This window comes from Nycticebus coucang, chromosome 9 (genome assembly GCF_027406575.1).
Source record: "Nycticebus coucang isolate mNycCou1 chromosome 9, mNycCou1.pri, whole genome shotgun sequence".
NCBI lineage: Eukaryota > Metazoa > Chordata > Mammalia > Primates > Lorisidae > Nycticebus > Nycticebus coucang.
Window position 1 is genome coordinate 89766781 of NC_069788.1, and position 15091 is coordinate 89781871.

At 48.2% G+C, this 15091-nt stretch overlaps 1 long non-coding RNA gene across 1 annotated transcript; it reads right to left on the bottom strand.

Moving 5' to 3' along the window:
• Window positions 1-354: 354 nt before the first annotated feature.
• Window positions 355-3653, bottom strand: LOC128594211 (uncharacterized). The gene is made up of 3 exons (XR_008382515.1): window positions 3238-3653; window positions 2888-3077; window positions 355-842 (listed from the first exon to the last, which is right to left on the bottom strand). It is a non-coding gene; the product is annotated as an uncharacterized LOC128594211 (long non-coding RNA).
• Window positions 3654-15091: the final 11438 nt, after the last annotated feature.

The window sequence follows — 15091 nt, forward strand, 5'->3', positions numbered from 1 at the left end:
AAGCCTCTGAGGGGGATGCAGAGGGAGTGTAGTACCCAGACATGGGATCAGAGGCCCTGGGGCTCTCTTACCAACAGGAAGCCCAAAACAATGTTTCCCTGGAGGATTTATGTTCAGGTGGGAGTAGGAAATTCAGGAGGGAGAGATGGGTTTTGACCGAATCTGCTTTGTGGGCCATGGGGGTTCAAAGTGGGAGTATCTGGATGAAGAACACCTCTCCTGGGAGCCCGAGAGCCCCACCTTTTTAAATTTGAGATGGACACTGGGAGGAATCACAAGAAGCAGGGAATAATTTGGGGTGGAAGGGAGGAAAAAGCTTCCGGAAAATATTCCATGATGCAAATGATTCTCTTCAATAATGACAAATTTAATCACATGCATTTAATGCTTTTCTAAGTTTCATGGTCAGAGGCCACCTTTGGCCCAAGCAGTGTCTCCTAGAACAACCGACAGTGATATAACCAGGCCGCACTGAAGCCAGTTCCAGGAATTCCGTGCCTTCGCAATCCTTCATCTTTCCCTTTTCCCCTTTCCTTCTCCTCCTCCTCTTCTTTCTCCCAATTCCTTTTGCTGTTTCCATTGCTTTATTTTTCTCTATTACTGCCAATTGATTTTTATCCCCTCCTCAGTCCACGTGGCAGAGCAAAGCCGCCAAGAGCTCCAACTTACATCTCTTTTACTTCAGAAAGCAGTCAGATGAGGCGTCCCTTGGTTTGGAGTCCAATTTCCATCTTGGGTCTAGTACACACCTCACATGCACCAATCACAGACAGAGGCCGGGGACCACTGTACCATGATAGTAGCTGCTAGGGTAGTGACAATCTAGTCAATGAAGAGGCTCTCTGCAAACAAAAGCAATAGATATCAACTACAGCTGTTTAATTTTTTAGATTGTTACTTACATTGTTACCTAACAACTTTTAATATCTATTCACAAGGTGTCAGCATATCTGTGTATACACTCTTCAATTTCATAACATAATACCTATATTTTCTCATAAAATAAAAGGAGAAAAAATAGTACCTATAAAAGCTCTGTGTCTATGTGTGTTTCATCATTCAAACCCCCAATTTTCTCTTTTCCATGCACAAACATGTGGAATAAACTGTTGTGCTCATAACAAGGATGTTCTTCTGCTGCTACTGTTCAAAGAAAGAGACCCTGATCATCTGTTGTGTTTTGACAACCTCCATGAATACTCTATTAATAAAAACCATTGAACTGTGCACCTTGAAAGGCTTGAGTGCTATAGAATGTGAACCATTTCTCAATAAAGCTGTGAAAGATAAAGTTTGTAAGCATCTACCCCGTGCCAAGAACTGTTCTAGACTCTGAATGAGCAGCAAGGAAGTGTCTGTCCTCATGACGGCTCTTTCTAATGTGCAGAGGGGAGATAGATAAGGAGAAAAGTAAAGCAGAAATGTGAGGTGGGAGTGGGGGATTCAGTACTTTGACTTGTTACATACACAGGCCATCCAGGGAGGCATTCTAAGGCTAGCATTGGGCAGAGGCCTGCGGAAGTCAGGGTGCATGTCTGGGACCCCACAAGGGGCCACCTCTCCAGTCAGTGTTTCTCCACTGTGGCCCATGCCTTCCTTGGAGGTCAGCTAGTGGAGGCATCATGGCAGGGCAGGTGGAGTGAGGCACCTGCAGTCCTCACCACCCTCCTCTTTAATCAGAGCTCCTCTACTTTATGTTATTGAAGCTCCATGTGAAATTATCTTTGAAAAATTGTTGTGCTACAAAATCAAACCACTGACCCAGGTAAAAGACTGTGGATAGGGGAGTGGACACAGCCCCCTGGAAGAATATTGCGTTAACCTGTGACTGAGACTAGGATAAAGGCAGGACAGGTGTTAGGAGCTGAATTGTGTCTCCCTCAAAAAACAGATATTGAAGTCATCACTGCCAGTACCTCGGAATGTGATCATATTAGGAGATAGGTTCCTTATTATGAAGTTAAGATGAGGTCATGATGATTGATGTCCTTCTTAAGAGGGGAAATTTGAGCACAGAGACAGACACGCACAGAGAGAAGATGATGGGTAAACGGCTGTGTGATGACAGAGTCAGAGATCGGATGGATATAGCTGCAAGCCGAGGGGTAGCAAAGATTGCCGCCCACTGCCAGAAGCTGGGATAAGGCAAGGAAAGATTTTGCCCTGAGTCTCAGAGAGAGTGGGTCTGTCAACACTCTGATCTTGGATTTCTAGCCTCTAGAACTGTGAAACACGAAATGCCTGTGGTTTAGCCTCCCAGGCTATGGTAATCTGTTACAGTAGCTCTGGAAGACTAATACTACAGGTAATGTGTGAGCCCAGAGTTCTGTGAAGCAGGTGAGGGTAGAAGGCTTACACAGGCAGGGACACAGGATCTGGAGAAGGGCCACCTGTCAGGTAAGTATTGCAACAGTTGGTGACAGGGCTGAGGGCCTGCCCAAACCAATGCCCACAATAGACTTGGAGGTATAGCTGCCCCAGAAGGTCAGTGGCATGAAGGCCTGGTGATGAAGGAGAGGGAGGGGTTGGGGTCTGGGCTGAGTGGCTGGGGGTCAGTGGGGGTTACGGGGATATTGTTTTGGATATGTCCATTGCCATCATGAACACAGGAAGAGCTGTGGAGTAGGATTGAGGCTAGGGAGTCCACTTGGGGCCACCTGGAACTTAAGAGCATAGGGCGAGCTGTGCAGGTGGCAGTTGGACACATGGAACCAGGTAGAACAGTTCTTCCCACACCTGGCTGCTTCCCACCTTGAGGACTCAAATCAAATGTCTCCTCCTCTCTGAAGCTTTTCTGCTTCTGGGCTAGTTACCACCAAGTAATTCTCTGTCCCATGAGGGACTCTCTGTTTGTATAGATGTGCCATCTTTTTATTTGTTTACTTACCTGTTGGTAGTCTGTCTCACTCCCCTGGTCCACAAGCCCCTCACTTTTTACTGCTGGGTCTCCATTGCTCAGCATCCGTCATGTGAAAGAATGAATGAAGAAAGTTGGCGATGTTGGCTGAGCTTTCTGGAAGCAGATATCAGATGCTGAGATGGCATTTGGGGTAGAAATGCTCGTCAGGGATCCAAACCTGGGAAAGGAAGTGGGGGAGGCAGGGAGGGCAGAGGGGAAAGCCCTGGCCCACCCCAAGCACAGGCAGAATGCTGCTCAGCAGAGTTCCCTTTTGGGCGCCCATGCCCCTGAAGGAGCAGACAGTCCTGACCACAGCCCCATGCCTGAAGCCAGCTCACCTTCATGGCCACCAAGGCTGGGCTGGACCTACAGAACCCTAGTGTCATGGTCCAGGTGGCGTTGAAACCAGGACAGTGAGCAGACGATGTTCATGCCAAAGGATACGTGCAGGGCAGGCACTGGGGGACGGGACAAGGGTGCGGCCTCTTCTAACTGCGAGGAATCTGGGGAAGCTCTTGGGAGGTGGTGAAATGTAAATTGAAGGGTTTGTTTGTGGCTATATGAGGCTTGAGTAGAGACAGCCCTGGAACTTCTGGATATTTATGAGAAGGGATGTGCAGGGATAGCTGTGGCATGGACACTCCCCAAGAGATGGGTGGCACCTGCAGGACCACAGAAGGGGTGGATCCCAGAGGATGAGCCAAGGACAAGCCCATCCAAGGACAGCCTTACTGTTGAAAACAAGCTCTTTTCCAGTAATGAAAAATTGCTTTGCTTTGTCTTTGAAGACAGAGTAGAGAACATGAGTAGGGCTGCTTAGGAAACTGGAGCAGGGCAGTGGGCAGGGCGTGCGGGCAGGAGGCTGGGCTTCTGCAGAAAGCAATTGTTACACAACTGTTCCAGAATCAAAGTCCAATGAAAGAAAAGAGAAGCAGAGTTCAAGGGTATGTTGGCATATGGCATCTCTTTATAAACTGCTGGGCAGGACAGAAAAGAAACAGGATCACAAGTCACCTTAGAAGTGACAGAAAAATCTGTTTTCTACCACAGTTTCCTAGAGGCAAAGCAGAACTTTAATCTTCCAAGAAAATCCCTGATGGTTGTCACAGTCACCCTCCAGGGTAGGAGCCAGAGCTGCCGGCACATTTTGTGCCTCCGATTACAGAAAAAGCAACATCTTTATGCTGCTGAGGGTGGCACACACCTGCCTGGAGATCACATGGCCAGGCCTGACACTGCCTTTTCCCACTGGGGCTGCCTGGGGTAAGCAGTGGGGCTCAATCTCCTGCTGGTGGCATTCCAGGTCCCAGAGAGGCTTCTGCCTGCAGGGACGCCCTTGTTACACCTGCCCACTTCTCTCTGCCCTCCCCTCCTCCCAGGCTCAACCCTGAAATACCAAAGAATCCCAAGACTTTGTGCACTCTGGATTAATTATCAACTCAACTCCTTTGCCAGGCTTAAGTAAAGATTTCAGTACGTGCCTGTATTTTTTTCCTTTTATTAAATTTCTGTGTTTAGGGACTGTCTTAGTTCCTGTTCTGTTGCAATAATGGGATACTGAGACAAAACTTGACAAAAGAGGGTTATTTCTTCTAGTCTGGGGAGTCCAAGATTGGGCAGCTACATCTGGCTGGCATCAGGTGGGACCTTGTGCTGTATCATGACTTGGAGGAGACATCACAGGGTGAGAGAGACATGTTGAGGGACAAATCTGCTTTTATATAACCTCTTAGTCCATTAACCCATGAATAGAGTGATCCACTCATGACCCAGTCACCTCTTGAAGGCCCCACCTTTTAAGACTATTACATTGGGGTTAAGTTTCAACATGAGTTTCAGAGGGGGAAAACATTAAAATTATAGTAGGGACCTAATTATCTATTTCAGGAGACTGTTTGGCATAGAGAAACTGTAGATTAATTATGAAACTTTCACTGGATTCCAAATATAAGGAGGTAGAGCTACCACACTTCCCCGGGGGGAAACCTGCTTGTGTGGAAGTTTGGGGGACTTTTGTTTAGCACTGTTTCCTTATGACCAAACAGTGCCAGGCACAGAGAAGGCAGTCAGTAAAAACTTGCCAGTGGTGAATGAATGAACGGTAGTGCAGGGCAGCCATTATTCTCATTTAGGGATAGAAGACCATGAATGGCTCAAAGCTGAAAGCCCTGAAATTGAAATGCATTTGAATTTTAAAAGGAGGAAAAGAATCTAAGATAGTACTTTCTTTTTGTTGCCGCATGAAAATTATAATTACGTAATTAGGATAAAGATTTGTTTAGTGTCTGTACCACCACCACCACCACCACCAGGACTGTTATGACCATCTCCGTCATCACCACCACCATCACGGTCATCATCATCTCCATCACCTCCAGCACCAGCACCACCAGCACCACTGCTATCACCATTACCACTGAAAGGTGGCCTTGCTAATGAACTAGCTGACAGAGAAAGATAAACTATCAAATAGAAAGTAAGAGAAATAAACTCACAGCACAACACAATTGTTTCTTTAAAGAAAAACTCACAGCACAATGTCCCTTCCTTTTGTTTGAGTAAACACCTGGGAACTCAGCCCTCTTTAGCTTAACTTATTATCTCTAAGAGTTCATTTTCACAGCCTTGAAGAGCTCTAGGTGGATGGCAGAAGTGTGAGTTTCTCACTTTCTTAAGGAGAAATGATTGCCAGCAGCCTCCTATTACTCCGTCAACAGCCAAAAAAAAGAAAAAGAAAAAAACCAATTCCTTTTATCGGTCAGCAGAGTGGAAAATAGGAAAAAGGCAAACACAGCAGCTTCACAATTGTCTGTGGCCACGATTTTTCTTTTACCTTCCTTAATAAAACCTGAAGCCACTCGACGTCGGCACCAACAGACCTCTTTCACTCTTAGGCTGTGCCCCTTTCCCCATTTCTTTGGGGAAAAGTAAACTTTATACATGTACTACTTTTTATCCTAATCTTTGTGCAAAACATCTTTCTATGGCTCGGTGCCCATAGCACAGGGGTTACTGTGCCAGCCACATACACTGAGGGTGGCGGGTTCAAACCTGGCCTGGGCCAGCTAAGCAACAATGACAACTGCAACAGAAAAATAGCCGGGTGTTGTAGTGGGCACCTGTAGTCCCAGCTACTTGGGAGGCTGAGGCAAGAGAATCGCTGAAGCCCAAGTGCTGGACATTGCTGTGAGCTGTGATACCACAACACTCTACCGAGGGTGACATAGTCAGACTCTGTCTCAAAAAAAGAAAATTCTTTTTCCACTCTTACCTTGAGCTCCTTGTGAGTCCCCACCCTGACAACCACCACCTCTATAACCACTGTCCCTGGGACTACCACCTCTATCCCTCCACCAATATTGTCCCCCTTACCACCACCAGCACTAAACCTTCAGCACCACCATCACCACCATCATAACCACCATCATATCATCCCCAGCACCTCTATCTGGCATCATGACCATCAGCACTACCATCATCACCGCTGCCAGCCTCACCACCACCATCACAATCACCACCATCACCATCATCACCACCATCACTATTAGCACGACCATCAGCACCTCCAAATCCACCATTACTGCCATCATGGCAATCAGCATTAGCAAGTCTAGGGCCATGATCACCAGCACCAGCACCACCATCATCACCCCCACTACCTTCTACCTCTGCAGGAAGTAATATCTAAATTAGGTTTTGAAGCTAGATGAGGATTTCTCAGGTGATAAGCTCATTGAAATCTGCTTAACAAAGATTAAAATGTGTGCATTGTTGCTGAAATAGCTGTCCTTGTTTTTAATATGGTGCAGGCATGGATTCCATGAAGGAACACCACCAAAACCCAAGACGACAGCTGTTGCAGCATCCAGTTCATCTTAAGAATTTCAACAATTAGTCATGCAATAAATGTTTTGGTTTTTAAAAATCTAAAAAAAAAAAAAAAAAAAAAGAATTTCTCAGGTAGACAAGAAACAGGTATTACAAGCCCAAGTCCCAGCACATGTAAAGACAGGAAGGGCTTGTTTGGGGTGGAGAAGGCTCAGGATTTTGGCGCTTCCATGGTGTAAAGCTAGCAGAGGCTGAACAAGTGTATAGACTGAGGGTTTGGGGAGTGGCAGTGGCAGGCATTCTACCACAATTACAGCATTCTTAACTGTTCTATTTAACAAACTTGGATTTTCTGTCATAGGCAAGGTGGTTTTGGTGAGGGAAATCACACTTATTCATCCATATACTTATTCATTAATTTATTCAACAGATATCTATTGCCTGATGATCACATTTCAAGAGATACAAGGGATATTGCCAAGAAAAAACCCACAAAATCTGTTTAAATGATCTCATAAATGCTGCCGTCATAGGAGGTTGTGAGTTTATATCCATTTTGTTATTACTGGTAAAAAATAGCTTCTAAGCCCTAAAGAATATTTATATCATTATTTTTCATGATGGTCCTGTCTGGGATGTATGAAGTTTGGAGAGGCCAAATGTCCCATCCAGACATATTCAGCTAATCAGGCTATCTCCAGGATTCAAAGCCAGGCTGCTGGAATGTCAAAAACCCTGACCTTTCCCTTTCGAAGTGCTATGTGCAGTAAATGCAGGAAGCTGTGATGCCACACAAAGACTGTCAGGTGGGTGATGAGGATTGGGATATTTTTGGCATTGAATTTGACATACTTGCTTGAGGACAATGCTTTCATGCTCCGTTCTTTGTACCCTTGATTAAATGCAGGGAGTAATGACAAAGTTTTCTCTTGCCAGTATTTTCCCATTTCACCTCGAGAACACCTTGGGCTCCCCAGGACATTTGCCAAGTGCAATTGCCCTTGGCTGCCCCCAGCCTGGTGCTCTGGAGGCTCCAAAACACTCTTGGGGAAGTTTCATCCTTGTATGTTTCAGTGCAGACTTTCAGCCTGAACTGTCTCTGGGCTACTTGGGGGCTCCTTGGATAGTCCTCACTAGCTTCCTGCCTGATGTCTTACTGGCATTGGAAGGGTCCATACATGACAAGGAAAAGCCCTGGAAACCAGTTTCTTCACCTGAACCTGAGCAGGCTCTGCACCAGAAAAGAACTCACAGGTCTAGTCTGCTGGGCATTCTTCTTGCATTAAGAAATCATTCATTCCCAGGGGAGGAAAAAGAAAGCTTCCAGTTCTAGGGAAGGGGGCCAGGGAAAGAATGGAAAAAATTACCAGTCCAATATATCAAAGAATATAGGGAATAATTCCACACCAGGTATGTAGGCATCTCCAAGTGCCAAGCACCCAGATACTCAGCCACCCTGGAGCGAGGGAGATCAGTATTACCCCCCTGAGTCCAGCATTAGTTCCATGTACAGGAGACCATGCTGGTACACAGTCAGTGCCAGATATATGCTTGTAAATGAGTAAGTGATGTGTGAAGGTTAAAGGAGGATTTAGCCAGAAATCTAGGAAAGAATCCAGGAAAGCTGCCCTTTTTGCTTTGAGGAGACAGATGGTGAGAGATAGGATGGTGCTCCTCTGGAAAAGTCTGCAAAACACACACATGGATTGCTGCACTGAGCCTCCTGCCGTGATGGGCACTGCCGGGGATGCAAGCTGTATTAAACGTCATCCAGTGCTCTGATGCCTGAGACACAGGGAGGGGTGACGTACACGGGTGTCTGTGCTGAGGACTGTCCTTGGCTACTGGCACCCAGAGCACCATGTGTTACACCCCTGAAGGGCAACTTCATTGATACTTATGGTCAGCAGAGTCACTGCTCCCCTCCTCCCTCCCCTGCATTACCCCAGTTTTATTATTTTAATGTATGTGCATATAATAGCAGGGGTGACACATACAGTTTTATCCTTCCTATTCTTCCAATAGAAACTGCCCCACCCCAGCTGCCTGTAGGAGTTGCCACTTTATCACCTGTCCTGCCCTCCGTGTCCAGAGCTGTTTGCCCCAGAGAGGGACACCTAGACCAGGCAGGGCGTGTCTCGGCCCTGTAATTAGACGCTGGGTTCCGGGAGAGCCAAGGCAATACATCTCAGCGGCAGAGACGGTAAGATAAAACCCTTGGAAAATGTAGGGGGTAATAGTCCCAGCCAGGTGTCAGTGTAGCGAGGAAGGGACCACACTTCTCAGAACTCTGTCCTGCGGGGTTCCAGGTAAAGGGTGGCCATGAGAGAAATGTAAGTCTGGTTTAGAAAGTGGAAGTTAAGGGGCAGTCAGGACGCTCCGAGGTTGGCGTGGGGCGCCAGGCCTGTTCCCCTTCATCTGTCCGCGTACCGGGAGGCTGTGAGGCGGTGTCTGCGCCAGTGGCACCTCCTCACTTCATCCCTCCTGACCCCAGGCCGGGGTGGCTGTGTCAGGCAGGCTGGAGAGGAAAGCACGGGCTCTGGCTTGTCCTTCTGGCTCCCCTCAGGCCCCGCACAGTTTCATCTCATGCCCAGGTTTTCTTCCCTCCTGCCGCCCTGCTGACCCACAAAGGGCAGGGGCAGACCACTGCGCCTGGGATGACAGCTGGTCACAGACGTCTCCTCGGGTCCACCGCCACGCTGGTCCCTGCAGCAACCTGTATGTCGTACCATGACTGACAGCTTGGCTGGAGGAAGCCTGGCTCACAGAGAGAGAAAGAGCAGGCACACACACAGAGTGACTTTGTCCAAATTCTGCAGATGAGCAAAGAGAGCCTCTGGGAAGCACGGGAATTCTTAGCGCTGAGGTAACTGGCCTGGTTGGTGTCCAGGCCAGGTGGGTTGACTCCAAATCCACACGTCTCGTGCTCCCCAGCACCCACCCGGCATTGGCTGTGGGTGGGAGCACCTGCAACACTCAGCGGTCCCCGTGCCCTGGGCCTGGGTCTGCTTGTGCCCCTGCTCCATGCAGGCCCGTCCAGGGGCTCAGGGACGGCAGGGCACAACCTGGGTTCTGTGCCCAAAGAGCTGGAGCCCAGTGGTTAAAGACCAGCAGTGCAGAAACTGGCAAGCTGGGAAAACAAGATCATCGCAGGGACGAGGAGGGCTGTGAATAAGATGTGGGGCAGGGGTGTGATTGGGAGGAGCTCGGGGTCCCCTCTAAGCTCAAGCAGAACCTCTCCAAGGTGACAATGGAGAGGACAGAGACCCACAGGACCGAGAAAGAACGCGGAAGGAGAAGAAATAAGAGTGGGCAAAGAAGAATGTGAGGGAAAGATGCAGTCCGTCTTATATTCAGTTCCTCCTCATCCTGTTTAGGAGGAAAATAAATAAAAATCATAATAAAAATGTTGAAAAAAATCTCTACTGATAACACAGAAGAGAACAAAGTGTGGGCTGCAGGAGGGGTGGTGAGGCGGGGGGACTCATTTCAGTTGGGGGTGGGCAGGGAGCGTGCCTGAAGGGCGGGTGGGGGAGGGCACCCAGGCTGGCTGGGACGGGTGGGGCGTCCTCTGACAGGCGGGAATGGCCCTAAGGTTTCTCCAGGGACGTTTGAGCGAAAGCCTAAGACAGGAGCATTTGTAGACTATGGGGGGAAATGTCAAGTTGTCTATTGTTTTTGGAGTGTTAGAAGCTTGAAGAGGGTCTTCAAGCTGGAGAGGGAGGTTAAGACCAGAATGCAGGCGGCCTTCCCTGAAGAGTTAAGAAGGCTCCTTCAGTAGGCAGCAGTGAGGCATGGAAGCTTTTGAGCAGGACAGTGATCCAATTAGAATTACATTGGTGAAAACTCCTCTAGGTGGTAACACGCAAACTGGGTCAGACATGGAAGGGACTGGAAGTAGGCCTGGTGGTCAGGAGGGTATTACTCGAACTCAGGAAAGAGGCTAGAAAGATGGAGCAGGAAGTAGGGGACAGAGTGAGGAAGGCGCTTGTTGGTACCTCTGTAGACCTGGGGCTGCAGGGAGCGGAGGGGAGGATGCAGGAGGGTTTGGTAGCCTCCTCCAGGGAAGGTCGTGCAGAGACTCTGGGTTCTGCTTGCTCTGTGTCCCCTTCCCCAGGTAGCCTTCGGGGACCAGACAGCCTGGAGCTTCCCGACACTGGCTCTGCTAAGCCTTCCCTACACGGTGCCTCTTGCGTTTCTGCGTCCCTTTCTGCCCATGACTTGTCACCTCCTCTTGATTGTCTGTCTATTCCACAGAACCTTCTGTCCCAGGCACGTCACCATCAGCCTGAGCATTGTAACCGCAGCCTCGGTAATGCACAGGGACAATCACTCCAGCCCAAGCCAATCCCAATCCTGGTATCCTATGTAGTCCCCAACTCAGGGCCTGTGGCTTATGGCTTGGCCTCCTTTGCTGGACAGGGAGCACCATTACCCAGCCACAGTGAGTTTCCTCAGGCCATGGAACCTGCCTCTGTCTTGAGGTCCTGAGTTGCTGCTTCCTTTCCCAGTGGGTTTGCAAACCTGTCCTAACATCCAGCCCAACTCTGGGCTGCCTTCTTCCCCTTCTCCGTTTGAGCTGGACTCTGCCCCCTCTGTGCCCAGTTGCCACAGAGGCCTTGATGCAAATGACTGTTCCACAGCCTGCTTAACTCTGGCCACCAACTACCACCAGCTCAGAATTCCCTCAACCCTGTACCTCCCATGGTCCCCTAGATACCTGTGTTGTCCAGCTCAAGCCCCAGAGAACAGCCACAGGCTCAGAGAGCATCCATCTTCACCCGCAGGGTCCTCCCTGGACTCCTACAGGGACTCAATTTGCATCTAACCCCAACCCACACCCAATGCCCAAATCAAGCCCTTTAAAGTTACCTCCAAAGACCCACTCATGTCCCCACCCTCCCCTACCCCGGCCCAGTTGGACGCTTCCTGAACTGAGTTCTAAGATTTTTCTCCCACCTCCACCAGCCATAACTGGGAGCTGAGTCACAGCCATCAGGGGTGGCTGAGAGTGCCTGCCTGGTATCTGGTGTCCAGCTCTGGCCATGTGCCTATAGATTGGCATGCCCAAGGTTGCAGGAGCATGCCAGGTGGGAGACAGCTGGGTTGGAAGGACGGGTGGGTGTGGACGCATCTGTGGAAATGCTCTGCCTTCTGTGGCTCCAGCTTTTGGGGGTTGATGCCCCAAACAGCTACCTCCATCATTAGTGTCATCATGAAATAATAATTACAATTACGTGATAATAATAAAAAATAATGATTGATAATAACAAAATAATGAAATCGGCTGCTATAGAGTGTCTCTGTGTCCCAGGCACTGTCCCAGGGCTTTGCATGGATTAACTTATTTAGCCTGATTGCTGCTTGTTACAAGTGGACCATTCGAGGCGCAGAGACATGCTGAGACCTGGGGCAGCACCTGGAGTCCAGCCCTGCACCACGCTGCTGTTCTCAAACTATACTCCTTCTTAGGCTGTGAGTCCCCCAAAAACCCGTTGGTGTCACCTGCAGGCTGCTCATTTAAGGAGGGAAATCACGTCTGGCCTTGCAAATCACAGAGGGGCTGACTGACTGAAGTCCCGACTGGAGGATGTCGACAGATGTGTAGTATTTAGGTTTTAACTCTAACACTACAGGTTTCAAGATAAGCACCCAGTCATTCTTCAAAAATTTATCCCAGAATGAAAGAAAATGAAAGCTACTGGTGAAGCCCTTGGGGACTCCTGCAAAATTCCAAAGCCACGGAGCGGCCTGTGCTTGGGAGGTTGTGGTTGACAGCATACTTCTTACAGTCATTCCTTCCATCCATCCTCCAAGTTAGTGTCTCAAGCATTTCCCCAATGTTATGGGTGAAGAGACCAAGATCCTGAGAGATGAAGTAACTTGAGGAGGGTGGCACAACTCAGGAGTAGTAGACATGGAGCCTGGACCCAGATTTTCTGACTCCAGATCATGTACTCTAGCCCCCACCTCTCCATTTCCCTGCTTTGTAATCTTCCCTGCTCTGAGATCTTTCCTCACAGCTTCAGGTCCCTCAGTCTCCACTGTGTTTTTCCTTGCTTCTATTAAATATATCAGTCATTTACACCTTAGTATGAGCAAGTTCCAATCAATATAGTTTCTCTCCAGAAGGAGTTGCCCTTCATTTTATCTTAGATTATAAAGACAATCCTCAGAAAGCAAGCCTTGCAAATAAAGGCAACCTACTCAGCAGCCCACACATGGGTTTCACCAGCCTGCTTTCACTTATCCCAGAAGGAGTGCTGGAAAGGTGGATGGATGAAGGGGAACTTCCCTCCTCACAGGCTGAGCCAGGTGCTGACGGCTTTCAGAGACTTACTCTGTGTGCCCTCGTTCTTGTGCTATGGGCTTGTGGCTGGTATCAGATCCCATTTCGGAATGCGTGGAACATTCTTGCAGAATGCATGTGTGAGCTTGTGTATGCCCTCACCACCTCTTCCCCCACACGGCTTAGCTTCTCCAGCCCTGTGACTTGGCCTTTCCTTGATCTTAAACAGAAAACCACTCTGTTTTTCTAAATTTCTGAAAACTTAGAAACAAACTTTTCTTATCCTCAAGTACACTGTAGCACATAGTCAGTAGTCACCCCAATAGGGCCATCTTTCCCTGTGCTAACTAAATTACTTACAGATCTCAGCCATCCTTAAAGGTCTATTCTTACTGTCTGATCTACTATTTACGGTACACATCCCATTTGATAGAAAAGAATTATCCCGCTCCCGGACTCCGGCAGTATTCAGCACACAACACCCTCTCTCTAGATGTGGGAGGATGTAAATGGGCCATGTGTGACATGGATCAATTCTCTGATCTCATGCATATTATTCGTAATGCTTATTAATAATAATTATTACTATTATTAGCTGCTATTATTACTATTACTATGATTATTACTAATTATATTTAATTTATCCCCTTCACACTGGCCATTGCATTTGAACGCATTACTAACAACTGGTGAAGTGGGCAGAGCAGATAGTTCGGCAGGCTCACTGAATAGATAGAAACAGACACAGACAGATGAGACGGTCTGGGTGAGGTGGCCCAGGCTTGCTCTGACCGTAGTTCCTGAGCTCCACCCTGGACAGCGGGATCTGTGAGTGGGCAAGGGAGCAAGGCCTTGACTTGACTCAATGTATGCCTCTCCTGGGTGCAATGATGTTAAACTCACTGCCCCCCACCCCTCTGAATCTTGACCTGTTCTCACTGATCTTCCCTTCTCCTAGCCTGCTCTTCTCTCTTTCCTCGCTCTGGCCCCAAGTCCAGCATGATAGGAGAAGGCGACAGAGGGGCATAGTCAGGGCACAGTCATGGCATCAGTCTGTTCCTCCATCTCTTGATGGAGGGCCCCACCTTGCTCCTGCCCTGGTTTCCAGGCAGGTGAAATCTAAATGTTGCATTCAGCAAATGAGCCCACTGAAGATCTGATAAAGGCAGGTAGGAACCAGCCCAGTGCCAGTTCGCACGTGCTGAAATTCCACCTGGACTTGCTCCGGGGACTCCTGGGGCAGGAAGACTCCGTAGGCTGACTTCACCTGTGCACTCTCCGCAGCTTCCTGTTGCCTTGATGCGGCCAGTTCCCAGCTGCAACTGTGGAAAAGCCTCAGAATTCACTTTACAAAGACCAGCAAGATCTCCTTCAGGAAGCTGCCTTTGCTTTCCTGACAACCAAGGAATGTCTCTCTCGGGACTTCCCAAGGGTTTGTCCAGGTCTCTGGCACAGAGTCAGCCCCAGTGTCTGTCCCTTTCCTGGTCTGTGAGCTCGCAGAGGAGGACTCGGGTTATTTCTCTCTGTCCCATACCTGGCTTGCTGCCTGCTACATTACAGACATGATTGTATTTCAACTCAAGTTCTGCAGCCCTGCGAGGAAGCAGGAAAGGAGGATGATGAACAGTATTTAACAGCAGTGGTGTCATTTGGGGATGTGAAGACAAGCCCAGTGTTTCCTCAATTCCTTCTAAACTTTTCCACTACTGGTATCCTCATTTAATTGTTTTATATTTTTATATTACAAATTTCTTATAAGGATGTACATCTACTTAACATCCAGGTGATATTTCATAGATTACTCACTAGCCCAAGCCTCAATGTCCTAATCTGTATAATGGAACAGGAGTCAATAGTCCCCCACCTCAGTGACCTGTAAGAATTCAATATGTATGTACACACATGTACGTGTGTGTGCATGTTAGCACACATGCTGCTAAAATCAAATTGGTGGGATTACCCCAAAGTGTAGGGAAACATGAAATGAGGGACTTTTTTTTCTTGTAATTGATGATTTTCCTTCCATAAATATTTTTCTGAAATGTTGTTTGTACATCTTCTGTTGTTTGTCTGTT